Here is a 15,177-nt window from a genome sequence, read left to right on the forward strand (position 1 = left end):
ATGGGGTGGGGCTGTTCATATGATGATAACCGATCGTCGTTAATTTATGATCTGTGCGACAACTTTAATATGACCATTTTAAATACAGGTGAAATGACACGCAATCCAAAACCGCCAGCACGCCCTAGTGCGCTGGACTGATCCCTTCGCTCGACCTCACTAGAACTAGATTGCAAGTGGAAGGTAATCTCTGATCCCCACGGTAGTGCCGATTTTTTTCAATATCCACTGGTGCACAAACATCGACATCAAACATCAACTGGAATTCCTACTCGACCGCGATATCCCAAGCTCTCGAAAGGATACAACCACATTCGCTGGAAGAAGGATACAAATCCCTAGCTGACTTGATCCTCAAAGCCGCGATTCAAGCCTATAAAATTCGGAAACGGTGGGAAGCGCGAAGACTACGAAAAATATGCATCATTAGAAAAAAAAGGTTACTGACGTCGGTTCGTCAATGGCCTATCTAGGGGAACATCGATGACCACTCTGTGGAATACAGCCCGCCGTATGAGAAATGCAACCAGTAATAACGAATCCGTAGAATATTCAAATCGCTGGATATTTGACTTCGCCAAGAAGGTTTGCCCGGATTTTGTCTGGGAATCAAATATCTATCGCGTCGCGTCCTCTCTATACACTGAAAACGATACCCCCTTTTCGATGACGGAGTTTTCTCTTGTCCTCTTATCGTGCAACAACAATGCCCCAGGGCGTGATAAAATTAAATTCAACTTGCTTGAAAATCTTCCCGGTATCGCGAAAAAACGTCTGTTGAACTTGTTCAACAAGTTCGTCGAACAGAACTTTGTTCTTCAAGACTGGAGACAAGTGAGGGTTATCGCTATTCAGAAACCGGGCAAACCAGCCTCCGACCACAACTCGTACCGGCCAATTGCAATAATTTCTTGTATTCGGAAACTGCTTGCTTTCAGATACACAATTTGGCTTCCGTAGAGGCAAAGGAACGAACGATTGCCTTGCGCTGTTTTCTACGGAAATTCAAATGGCATTTGCTCACAAGAAGCAAATGGCATCAGTATTTTTGGACATGAAGGGGGCTTTTGATTCAGTTTCCACAAAAATTCTCTCGGAGAAGCATGGTCTTTCCCCCCTTTCATATTTTTTTGCACAACTTATTATCGGAAAAGCACATGTTTTTTACACATGAAGACTTGAAGACCTCACGAATTAGTTACATGGGCCTTCCCCAGGGCTCATGCCTTAAAGCAAAGCCTTGATATTACATTCCTGTAGTGTCCTGTAGTGGAAGTTTCAACAGACTTCGCAGCCGATTCAGAGTGTACAGAACCATTGCATGACTTTTGCTACGATTCTACTGACACTACGAATCCTTCCAGGTCGGGGCTCCGATGAATTTCTTGAAAATTCTTGCACGTTAAGGCAACTTGCAGAAGATGGCGAGGTGTCTATTACCGGATCCAAGTCTACCGACCTGCAAGGAGCATTACAAACTACCTTAGACACTTTGTCTACATGGGCTCTACAGCTGGGTATCGAATTCTTCACAGAGAAAACTGAGTTGGTAGTATTTTTCAGGAAGTGCGCTCAACTACAGTTCCAACTAATGGGTCAAACCATAGCTCAGACCTTCACATTCAAATACCTCGGAGTCCGGTTCGATTTCAAAGGCACCTGGGGATGTCACATTAGGTATCTGAAACGAAAATTCCAAAAAAGAATCAACTTTCTCCGTACAGTGATCGGGACTTGGTGGGGAGCTCACCCAACAGATCTTGGGATCTTTCATATCGACAACTCATTCGATGTAGCGTCTTAAACACGTTGGTTATCGATCAGTTTGAACGGCTAGTCGAGCCTAATTCTAAGACCCGATTTATGACATTGTACTTAGATTTCATGTCACGTAACAATAATTCTTCTTCCTACAACCCTTACTGCAGGCGTAGAAATATATATATCAAACACTTCCTCCGGAGTGCGTTTTTTAGATAAGAGTTGTTACTGCACGAATGCCGGAATCTGGTCATAACATCTTGAAACTGCTACCATTGCAAAATATGAATATTTCGAATGCACAGATGGCTTGGAGTATGTCAAGCAAATTTATGACGTGCTCATTTCGTACAGGGTGATTGTAGATTCATGTGCATCAAATTTGAAGAATAGTTTTCTTTTAATGGTGGTACCGTTCCAATAGGGTTTTCATCGCACGTGGAAATGTTGACATGATTTTTTTTACCATGAGTGGATTCAAGTCTAATTTAATTGAATGAAAGTATTGTAATTAATTCAGATTTTAAATTCGTTTTTTTTTGTGTTCGTTTACGTATTTTCTTCTATTGCATACTCACACACTTAGAAAAATTTACATCTTTATGCACATAAAAGGAGCGTTGCGATTCACTTACATTCACAATTCAAAGCATGTAAAGATAAGTCATATCATTAACTTTATTTTTACATGTTTATAGATGTAATATTGTGTCATCACCGAAGAAATTACGGCATGCTTGAATTTACGTCAATCGTTTATTTCGTATTCTCTAAGAGTGCAGTTTAGGCGTTCACAGACATTAGAAATATTGAATTTCACAAATATTTTCGGTCAACGTTACCCGAATAACTTGTTTGTTGTACAACAACAAAAAATGCTTCTGGTATACCCATCCCAAAGTACCAAACCACCATTATTTGTGGAATTGTGTTTCAAATTTTTGGGTCGGACTACTGGAGCTATGTATCTTTCGATTGAAAAACATATTGTGGCGCGACCATACCGGGATGTCGCTAGTAAAAGACATCCTCAAACGAATGATGATATCGTTATGCTTTGGGTGTGTATCCCTTCCGGCCTATTGCAGAAGAAGGATTGTTAGACTTTGCATCAATCATTGAATTTACTTAACATGATGATAGAAATTGGTTTATTTGCATTGTGTTGGCTTTGGATATATCGTGATAATATTACTGTTTGATATTGCTTCAGCTTTTAGCTGATTCAGTAGAAAATTGTCCTGAAACAACAAATAATTGGATGGCCGGTTGTTTGTTTTTGTGGTGAGGCAACCTTTAGCATATTTATTGTTTAGCATTCATGTTTTATGGATGAATAGACAGAGGCATCGTCGTATGTTCTATGACGCACAAAAAGCTAGGATTCATTGAACTTAAAGATTATCGTGGCTTTGATGAATGTTGCAATTGTTCTCTGAATCATCGAAACAAAAAGATTTAGATCCAGGGCCGAAATTCGAAGATTTAAAATCGTTTTTTTTTCTTCGTAGTCTCATGAAAATATTTTTTATCTTTATATTAAATAATTTCGGACACTAATTTGGGCTCATTTTTGACACCAATTGATTCAGATTGATTCGAGTAGTTCACAAAAGCATGTTTCAGTGTTCATGTCAAATTGTCGAAATCATATTTCCAACCAATCGCTTGACATTTGCGTTGATTACTGTATGAGAAGAGTGATGCCGAGTATAATCACGGTCGATTCGTACGGCCACCAACTAACATGACATACAAACTCTACTAGTAAAAGCAAAGTCCTGGCATTACATTCCTTTTGTGAAATTTGGCCTTTCTGTTTCAACAGACTTCACAGCCGATTCTTAGTGTACAAAATCATTGCATGGCTAGTACTATGGATCCTACTAACACTAAGAATCCTTCCAGGTCGGGGCTCGAACATACGACAACTGGCTTGTAAGACCAGCGTCCTATGCATTGAACCGCCAATCCGGGAACTCTACTAGTACGCACTCTAAATTACGATTTAAATGTTTGTTGCATCCGAAAATATGCAGTAAATTTTGGTAGACCTTAAGTCTTCAATTAACCCTAAGATTGAGAGTAACGGTTTAGAGTCCAGTTTAGAAAATTGTTTACGGTTTTTGTTTAGCCGGTTTAAGTGACGGTGTACAATATTGAACACACTTTACCCTATAATTTCGGAACCGGAAGTCGGATCCGGATGAAATTCCGGAATTCCGTATAGGACCACGAGATCTTTCATTTGTTTGTCAAAATCGGTTCAGCCAGCTCCGAGAAAACCTAGTGAGATTATTTGACACACAAACACACACACACACACACACACACAGACATTGTTCAGCTCGATGAACTGAGTCGAACGGTACATTTATTTATTTATTTAATTATAAGTATGAAATCCATCTGACAATAAAATGGTCTTAATGAATATGTATCAGTCAAGTCATAAAATTGTAGAACGTAGTATTTTCTGCGAAAATTTGTGAGTTGGTTCACTAAAATCGAAGAGATGTTCAACAGTGCCAAACGTCCTCAAACAAGATGTTATCGGTTCGTAATACCCGAACGTCGTTCGATAAAATCTCGGCTGCAGTAAACTGGTGGAGCGCAGCGATCGTTGTGAAGCACGGAAATCAAGTAGAGACAGAATCTTCGAAGAGTCGATATCACCGTTAATCAGTTTTGCCACGAAAACAGCTTGCTGAATTTTTCTGCGTTTTTCTAATGAGTCGAGTCCGATCAGTCGACAACGATCGGGATACGGTGGGAGCTCAAGCGGATTCCTCCAAGGAAGGTTTCTTAGAGCAAGACGAACAAATCTTTTCTGTACGCGTTCAATCCGTAAGTTCCAAACCAGCTGATACGGATTCCAAATTAGGCTAGCATTTTCCAGTATAGGACGAACCAAGGAGCAATATAACGCTTTCAAGCAATGCGGATCTTTGAAGTCCCGCCCGATCTTCGCAATGAAACCTAATTGCCGTGTTGCCTTTGAAATTATAGATGAACGATGTAGATTGAAGGTAAGCTTAGCATCTAACAAAACACCAAGATCATTAACATGATCAACTCTCTGGAGTTTTTGTCCATCAATTTCATAGTCGAATCGAATTGGATTCAGTATTCGGTGGAACGTTATGACCTGGCATTTTGCAATGCTGACAATAAGCCAGTTTCTATGACACCAGGCGACGAATGTATCAAGAAGATTTTGAAGCCGGATGTAGTCGTCGATAGAACGAACTTCAAGATACAGTTTCAAATCATCGGCATATACTAAACTGTAACCAACACCGAGCAGCGAAACAGCATCATTGAAGAACAGCAAAAACAAAGTGGACCCATATTACTGCCTTACATATTATAGATAGATTTGAAAACGGAGATGATACACAGGAGCCTAGCTTTATTCGCAAAACTCTACCACATAAGTAAGAGCAAAGCCATTCAATAAACTTTTGTGTTGCACCCAGCCGCGAAATCTTGCACAAAAGTATTCGGTGGTCAATTCGATCGAAAGCTGCTTTAAGGTCAGTGTATACTGCATCAACTTGTACTCTCTTTTCCAAACTCGAGATACAAGTGGAAGTGAAATCTAAGAGATTCGTGCTGACCGAACGACCTGGCATAAATCCATGCTGATCAGAGGAGATGTAATTTTTTGTACGAAAAAGTACCTCAGTGCTCACAATTATTTCAAGTAGGGAGGGGAGGTCGATGAAATTTCCGAAATAAAAAAAAATGTTGATGCTAAAAGTCTTAGAATTGCACGAAACGTCGAGATTGAGTGTAATCTGAAAAATTTTTTTTTTGCAAAAATCGAACGAATGAACTTTTCAAACCTTAACCGCTGAAAAATGAACGTTTCAAACCTTAACCGGCGGGTTGCACCCCCTACCCATATCCGATTTAGCTAAAATTTTGCATGGGGACTATTTTCGAGGTGCTTGAACTTTTGAGCTCCACCGATTTACGAAATTAGAATTGAGCCTACAATGTTGGCACCCTTATATGCATAAGAGCGGTATAAAACGATGTGTTTTGTCCGTTACGTTACTTATACCATCATATATCTCCGGAACCAGAAGTAGTAGCCATTTGATCTTCGAACTTGATCAATGGCCCAATACTAGCTTTCAAACGAGCCTAGACTTGTTGAAATCGGTTAAGCCATCTCTGAGAAAATTGCGCGTTACAAAAATTCGTTAAAAGGTACACTAACACACACATACACACACACTCGTCGAGCTGAGTCGATTGGCATATCACACTATGGGTCTCCGAGGCTTCAATAGTCGTTATTTTGCCGTATTCAACTACCCATTATTTCGGAACTGAAAGTAGGATGTGAAAATTATCGAAACATACACAGGACGATTTCTTCGCGTTTCGCATTCGGCTCATCAGTGCTTAAAGCAGTTCAAATTGAACCGCAATCTCCGCCTAACACGGGAAGATTTCAGATTCTAGCCGTGGCCCACATGTTTTGCAAAATTTATTCCATTCTTTTCTTGATTGACTGGACTTCGCATTTTCTACAATAGAACAAATTGCTCAGAAAAATATTTATCAAAATCGATTATCGGTGCGATGAGTTTGACACATACCGCAATTATCATCAGCACTGTTTCCGCTTTGCCGACGCTTTGTGACGATGGTTTGATCCTTTAAGGACTATTCACACCGTAACGGTCCGGTTCAATACCGGTAAAGTTCCGTGTACGTCGACAAACGCTTTGTCACACTTGTCCGGCGCTGTTTCGTGTCGATACTGAGCCGGACAAGTGTAAATACACGCATTCAAACGCGAAAGAATAATACCGTCTGTGCACGGAACTGTGCCGACACTGGACCGGATTGGAAAGGTGTGAATAGTTCATTAGCCTACGGTTAAAGCTGAGGCGGAAAAAGAAAAGAAATACACATTGTCGCCGTATCTGTTCCGTGTTTTATATTTCGTCACGTGCTATTAGCAGAGAAGCGAACGGTTTGATGACGGAATGCTACCAATCATCGGTAAATCCGTCATCATATCAAGAGACTGCAAGGTAACTCTTTGAGTTTCAAGAACGCAATTTCAACGCTTTTTCCATCGCAATCGGCAGCAATCACATTTCACAGTTTTTGAGCAATCTGGGGAAGTGCTCGATAAGCGAAAAATTTCAACCATTGACAGCACGGTGTTATTCACAGTTTACTGGCTGCCATATGTTATTGGCACATTGCCGCAAAGCTGATTTACCGGTAGCGACACCTGCCATGAAAAATGGAACCAGGAAAAGGAGGATTCTTTCGGAAATTTTCATATCGGCAGAAGTGATTTGCAACATTTTTATCGTTTATTAAATAGTACAAATAGATATCAGCAATAAAAGTACACTCGGAGTAGAAGAAAATCGATTTCAAAGTGATTTCTACTACTTTTTTTTAGTGTAAACTACGATTTAACATGGAAAATCGACAGAAATGTGTGAAATTTGGTAAGGTTAGGTTTTTTTCGGATCAACATTTTTATAAACAGAAACCAGTGTAATGTTGATCTCTCGAGTACTAGAATGTATAGCGATCGAGTACTATTTGTTTTGGATACTTTATTTGAATTTGAAAAATGGTATCAAACCAAGTTTAATGCTCTATTCTGAATAAACGGTAGATGAATTTGCCCGTTTCAAAAGAAATCGTTGAAAAGGTGGAGTAATTAGAAATTTTCCTGACGATTTGACAGCTCTTGCTGAAAGTATCATCTCTAACAAGCAGAGCCTCTACATTTCAGTATTGCGACAATATGCCAATCATCATCAGGCATTTTCGATATTTGCGAGAACAGTTATCGGGATTGATCATCTCATGTCTCTTCGTAAGCTCATAATGACATTTAGTCAATAGACTGGCGTCGACTGTTAAGTTGTATCTGTTTTATTTTAGTAGCTAAATGAAAAGATGCGTATGATTTGGAGACGGGTATAGCGTGATGGGTAAGTCGATGTCTTTCACGCAGCCTGCCTGGTTTCGATTCCTAACCCCGCACATAGGGTCAGGAAAATTTTCTGGCTCGAAGAGGCGAATTATCCTAAGGTTAAAACTTCCTATAATCAAAACAAAACAAAGATGCGTATGAGTTTTTGTGTTATACCAGACCCTGTCAGCTTGGAGCGAAATCAATCTTCAGTTCAACAACGCCATCGCACGGCATCACATTCAACATATCATGTCAATTGTATGAGTGCGCAGTGCTGCTATTTTGGCGCGCACGAATTTGACATTTCTCTCCCCTACTTCTATGTATGAGATTCGATGCGGACTCACCTGAGGGCGACGTGCTCGCGAAAAAGGATGTTGCCAATGATTTGTTCGGGAAATGTGAGAGCTGGATATCTTGTCAATATGATGTCTTTCGTTATACCCATTTGAGCAATAAGATTATGCATCATATAAACAGTGCTATAACGACTATACAAACGCTAATACAAACGACGAAATCTATCACCAGAAAATTCATATTAAGTTGTATATTTTTTAAACTTTGCAAAAATAAATCAACACATATTCGATGTAGTGTTTACTCAGCCAAACAATACGAAAACTACATGCGACGAAAATCCACGCATGACTCAATTTTTAAAAATGTAATTCGTTAATTGACTAAATTTTTCAAGAGTCAAACATACTCAGTCTTTAACTCAGGAAAGAAAAACAAAATGTTTCAAGACGTAAAAATAAATCAAAATACATGAATATTATATTGAATCGACTATAAAAATGAGTGATTTTGTGGTGAATACGACTTACTTAACTTTGGGGTGCCTTTTCAAAATTAGCCATATGGAAGAATGGGTAGAACTTAATCGTGAATATCTTGACTTGTATTCAGAGATGGCATTTCACCAGAGATATACACGCTAGAGTCAGATTTTTGCCACACCGAGGATGAAAAAAACGAATCACCGCACAAAGCGGAAAGCGCACTTCTTCTCAGTGTCGAATAGACAGCATTTGAGTGTGTGCTTGTGGTTAAAGCAGCTGGCGCGAGTGAAACACATTCTCTTCGCATGAATCGCTCACACGCGCTCTCGTCTAAATACACCCAAGTGACCACTGGTGCGTGATGTTGAGCGAACACTTCTGTGAACTTCAATTAATAGAGAGTAGATCTGGCTTTGCTATGAAAAATTTGCAAGGAAAACCGAAAATTTTACGATAAATTGTTTTGTTTTGCTGATTTTGCGTGTCCACGCTTCATCTACGCAAACCATACAGCAGAGTGCTCACCGGCGTGTACACCTCTGTGAAAGTATCTGCATCCACCTCAGAGAATTTATTAGCTAATGCTCTAGCACTTTGGTGCGATTCAGTGGAAGAGGTAAAAGGAAATAAACAAACGCACTCATGATGCGTGTACACTTTACACAACAGTGGTGTATAAATGTGAAAGAGAAGAGCTCTCGTTGAAGTTGTCAGTGCGAGGGGAGAAATTTTGCTTGCTCTTCGTCACACAGAGGAGATAGACATCTCTGCTTGTATTAACGGCAGCAAACATAATTCTTTCATCATTTCATTAAAAATATGATCAGGAATTTAGGATAATATTTTGAACAGTGTGAGATAACCACAAACAACTCAAAAACTAAGTTTTCTCAAACTTTGAAAACAACGCAAAAAACTCTTTACTTTTGCTTGGCTTTTTCGCGCAACAACGACGATTTTGAGATAGTCAGGCACATATCTTCAACTGACTGCGTATGAAAGGGGAACCGTAGTCGAAAATCGATCATTTCATATTCCAATGTTTTAGCATTTCTCATATACAGGGTGATTTTTTAAGAGCTTGAGAACTTTTTTAAACAATAAAACGCATAAAATTTGCAAAATCTCATCGGTTCTATATTTTAAACGTTAGATTGGTACATGACATTTACTTTTTGAAGATAATTTCATTTAAATGTTGACCGCGGCTGCGTCTTAGGTGGTCCATTCGGAAAGTCCAATTTTGGGCAACTTTTTCGAGCATTTCGGCCGGAATAGCCCGAATTTCTTCGGAAATGTTGTCTTCCAAAGCTGGAATAGTTACTGGCTTATTTCTGTAGACTTTAGACTTGACGTAGCCCCACAAAAAATAGTCTAAAAGCGTCAAATCGCATGATCTTGGTGGCCAACTTACCGGTCCATTTCTTGAGATGAATTGTTCTCCGAAGTTTTCCCTCAAAATGGCCATAGAATCGCGAGCTGTGTGGCATGTAGCGCCATCTTGTTGAAACCACATGTCAACCAAGTTCAGTTCTTCCATTTTTGGCAACAAAAAGTTTGTTAGCATCGAACGATAGCGATCGCCATTCACTGTAACGTTGCGTCCAACAGCATCTTTGAAAAAATACGGTCCAATGATTCCACCAGCGTACAAACCACACCAAACAGTGCATTTTTCGGGATGCATGGGCAGTTCTTGAACGGCTTCTGGTTGCTCTTCACTCCAAATGCGGCAATTTTGCTTATTTACGTAGCCATTCAACCAGAAATGAGCCTCATCGCTGAACAAAATTTTTCGATAAAAAAGCGGATTTTCTGCCAACTTTTCTAGGGCCCATTCACTGATTTGCAAGCGTTGCTCGTTAGTAAGTCTATTCATGATGAAATGTCAGAGCATACTGAGCAAATAATAATGCATGAAAATCATAACCTCAAAAAATCTGAGCAAATACTAATGCATGAAAATCCTAACCTCAAAAAAATCACCTTTTATAAAGGTTATGCAATTACTTGAAAAACCGACTAGTGAAAATTGTCATATACCAGCTGAGCAATATCTGTCTGTCTGTCTCTCTCTCTCTCTCTCTCTCTCTCTCTCTCTCTCTCTCTCTCTCTCTGTGTGTGTGTGTGTGTGTATGTGTCAAATAATCTCACTAGGATTTCTCGGAGATGGCTGACCCGATTTTGACAAACTTAGATTCAAGGTCTCATGGAATTCCTGAATTTCATCCGGATCCGACTTCCGGTTCCGGAGTTATAGGGTAAAGTGTTTTCAATATTGTGCACCGTCACTTAAACCGGCGAAACAAAAAACGTACAAAATTTTCTAAACTGGTCTCAAAACTACACAAATCGATAGTCATTATCAGTAGGCAACTAAACAAACCGATTCCGGCTATCCTGGTTCTCGGTATCCGGTTCCGGAAGTACCGAAAATAGTGGTCATATATACCAAAATGGATCTCACTCACTTTTCTCAGCGATGGTTTGACCGATTTCCACAAACTTAGATTCAAATGAAAGGTCTTCCGTCCATATTGAATTAAAGAATTTTATCCAGATCCGACTTCCGGTTCCGGAGTTATAGAATAAAGTGTGTTCAATATCGTACACCGTCACTTAAACCAGCTAAACAAAACACGTAAAAAATGTTCTAAACTGGTCTCAAAACTACACAAATCGATAGTCATTATCAGTAGGCAACTAAACAAACCGATTCCGGCTATCCTGGTTCTCGGTATTCGGTTCCGGAAGTACCGAAAATAGTGGTCATATATACCAAAATGGATCTCACTCACTTTTCTCAGCGATGGTTTGACCGATTTCCACAAACCTAAATTCAAATTAAAGGTCTTCCGGTCTTATACACAATTCCTGAATTTCATCCGAATCCGACTTCCGGTTCCGGAGTTATAGAAAAAGTGTGTTCAATATTGTACACCGTCACTTAAACCAGCGAAACAAAACACTTAAAAAAAATTCTAAACTGGTCTCAAAACTACAAAAACCGATAATCATTATCAGTAGGCAACTAAACAAACCGATTCCGGCTATCCTGGTTCTCGGTATCCGGTTCCGGAAGTACCGAAAATAGTGGTCATATATACTAAAATGGATCTCACTCACTTTTCTCAGCGATGGTTTGACCGATTTCCACAAACTTAGATTCAAATGAAAGGTCTTCCGGTTCCATATTGAATTCCTGAATTTCATCCGGATCCGACTTCCTATTCCGGAGTTATAGGGTAAAGTATTTTCGATATTGTACACCGTCACTTAAACCGGCGAAACAAAAAACGTAAAAAAATTTCTAAACTATTCTCAAAATCGTTATTCTCAATCTTAGGGTCAATTGGAAGGTCTTATGGTCCTATCAAAATTTACTGCATATTTTCGGATGCAATAAACATTTAAATCGTAATTTAGAGTGCGCACTAGTAGAGTTTGTGTGTCGTGTTAGTTGGTGGCCGTACGAACCGACTTTGATTATACCGGTTCTCGGGTTCCGGTGCCGGTAGTGCATAAAATAGTGAACCCACTTCGTTTCCTTAAAGATGACCTACGCAATCGAAGCACTGTTTTATTATGTATGTTTTACTAGTTAATGCACAAACAATCTCTTGGTTTCTTTCAAAAATCGAAGAGAAAAATTTTGAATAGAATACCACAATATTATATGTACATGAGAAAGGCATCATTACACCACTAGGTGGATTAAAACAGGTTTTTATTACATTCCTGCAATTCATCGGCTTTCTCATAAAACTGTTCCTCGCCTGCCATGCTGGATCTGAAAATAGACATAGAAGTGATTTTTAGACAAAAAATCATCGATCAGAAAACTCACTGCAGAAAAGTTCAGTACTGATTTTTTGACAACGCGATTCTCACTGAAACTGATTCCGCATGGCATGTCTGAACTGTGTTTTTCATGAGTGATAGTGGATTGAACTCTTTCTGATCACGACTTAAAAAATTGTGAATTGAAAAAATCGACCCTCTCTAAGAAATCATTAAAAAAGCAGAAAAATTTTTATGTAAAAAAACTCTGCATAAAAATGTAAAAAGCTTTCCCCGTTCCTATGCGAATTATCTTGGAAAAATTTGAAAATGAAGAATTATGCATAAAAATGTAAAAAATTTTCCTTGTTCCTATGCGAATTATCTAGGAAAAATTTGAAAAAAGAAGAATTATCAGATTACTAATTTCTTTTGTCGTGAATACGACTTACTTTACTATGGGGTGCCTTTTCAAAATTAGCCATATGGAAGAATGGGCAGAACTTTATTCCAAGAGCTTGTTTTATTCAAGATTAGAAAAAAATGTTCACAGAATCTTCTAGGGATAGTTCTGTAAATATAACTAGTATGAGAAAGGCATTATTACACCACTAGGTTGATTAAAAAAGGGTTTTCAGCCTGTTGACTAATGCATGGGACACGGCTGCAGTGTCAGTAATACATAAAAGAATAATAATCGCGTGGTCGGAAAGATTTATGTTTATTTTGTAATGTCCAACTTTAAAAATGCAGTTCCTCTGAAGAAGACGACGATCAGTAGTGTCGAAACGTTGGATGTTTAAACAAAAATATCCACTAGTGACTGAAAAGCCGATTATTACAAAAAAGTTTAAACGAATCCGGTCGATTGTCTTCTAAATTGATAAATAGAACTTTTCACTGCACACGAACTGGAATGGAATTCTAATCTCATTTCTCATTCACTTACAACAAATCTCAACCATCGACTGCAGAACGAAGGAGGCACTGGGTCATTTAAAAAAAGGGAAGATAGATGCTGCATTTTCATGTTGAGAAACTACTTCCATAGCTTTCCCGTTAAAGTATGCTCGAGTTACCGTCAGCCATAACAACTGTGCCACGAAACTACAAACCATTAATTATGGCTACATAACGTGTGCGCTTGTAATTCCTTCGTCATATTCAAACAAGTTATTGCACTTTCCCGCATGCCTGTGTTGTTCACGAACGCAGAAAATGCACGAGTGGTTTGCATACAATTTTTATTCGGCGCAGCGAAACCGACAGGCTGCCATGCTATACAGTACCTATATGTAACGTGGGGGATAGACCCAACCATTTATGTATATTTATCAGGCGTTTTTCAGGAGTCAAGTTTTCAGGATTTATTAGAAGGATGGATGGACGAGGTAAGAGTGGACGTGGAAACACACACAAACAGGTTAGTACGTTCTAGGTTCAAGTTTTAAGTGGATTCGGTGCAGAGTGCAGATAATTGCAGCTGGTTGCATTGATGGCCCACATAGATTACATATGTTTTACGATTGCAGCGCACTAGATATGATTGCATCCCTGTTACCAGTAATGGAGTAAAACACTCGAAGGTACAGATTTATAAAACAGGAGAAAAATCTGTTTACTTCAGATCAGGTATCTGGCAGTCATCGTCAGTCGTACACGATTTGTCTTGGAAAATGATTGTTTGGGTTGTTTTGATTTGATTTGGCACAACAAAGAATTCAGCATATCTGTCATATTTTCATGAACTTAACAGTTTTTGCAGTTGGATTGAAATAAAAGGAAAATGTTTTGTTTCTCTGATGATGTTTGGACGAGAAAGTAAGAGAAATCTGAGTAGTTGGTTTGCTTGGTTCACAACCACACAAACACAAATTCTACAGAAGAAAAATGAAGACTCTTAAGGCTGAACGGATTTCATGAATGGTATTGTGGGATCCGACATAGTTGAATCAATGTTTATGGTTGAAAGTGCTTGCCGATGGCTTGTGCTAATAAAGCCGAGAAACAAAGGGTATAGCAAGATATGGGTACTTTGGCTGTCACAAAAACTCTATGAACCGATCAGATTTTGTGTTACACCGTGCGGGAGGATTCACGTTGGTAGTTTCTTCTGATTTTGCTTGAAATGCTTCCTTTAGTGTGGAATTTTCGTTTCGCATTCTAGGTTTGTGTCAAAAGTTTTCTGGATTTTATACTTCGCCGTTACACGGAACCATCTGCGATCGCAATTCAACCAGAATGTTAGTTGTTTTTCTGAACTCGATTGGCTAAAATTTTATACAAATAATCGATTGTTGTTCATTCTAAACGGTCATTTTTTTAAATTTTTCATAAATATATTATTAGAACAACCGGCGTTGTTATCGAAACAAAATTTTGATAGTTGAAAAATGAATGGGTTTTAATTGTTTTGGATCTTGAAATTAGTTGAATCTACTCAAGCAATGTTATTGATTTGTGATGATATTCAAAATATATTTATTTGTATACACATAGGCAAAATAACGATTTTAAAAATGTGCAGAACGAGTCATAATCTGTAGAAAAAAGTGGATTTTCATATTATTATTATTATACACCAGGATTAAAAGTTCTCGGATCTTGAACCATTTGGAATCAATTTCTCTGAAATTTAAGAGTAACGCACCTTACACTAATGGCTATAACTTCAGGCTTGTCTCTGCTATATCTCATCTGATCACTGTAACATAAATTCAGGCGTTATTTTTTTTAAATGTGAAGATTCCAAAATAATCGTATTTTTTATGCGACATGACATTAAATAATGTCTCCAATCAGTCACGTATAAACGTGACCTATAAATTTAGAAGATGTTTTCCGTTCTCAACGAATCGGCTGTGCTACTCTATATAGTAAATTGTA

Source organism: Malaya genurostris, chromosome 3 (assembly GCF_030247185.1).
Source record: "Malaya genurostris strain Urasoe2022 chromosome 3, Malgen_1.1, whole genome shotgun sequence".
Taxonomy (NCBI): domain Eukaryota; kingdom Metazoa; phylum Arthropoda; class Insecta; order Diptera; family Culicidae; genus Malaya; species Malaya genurostris.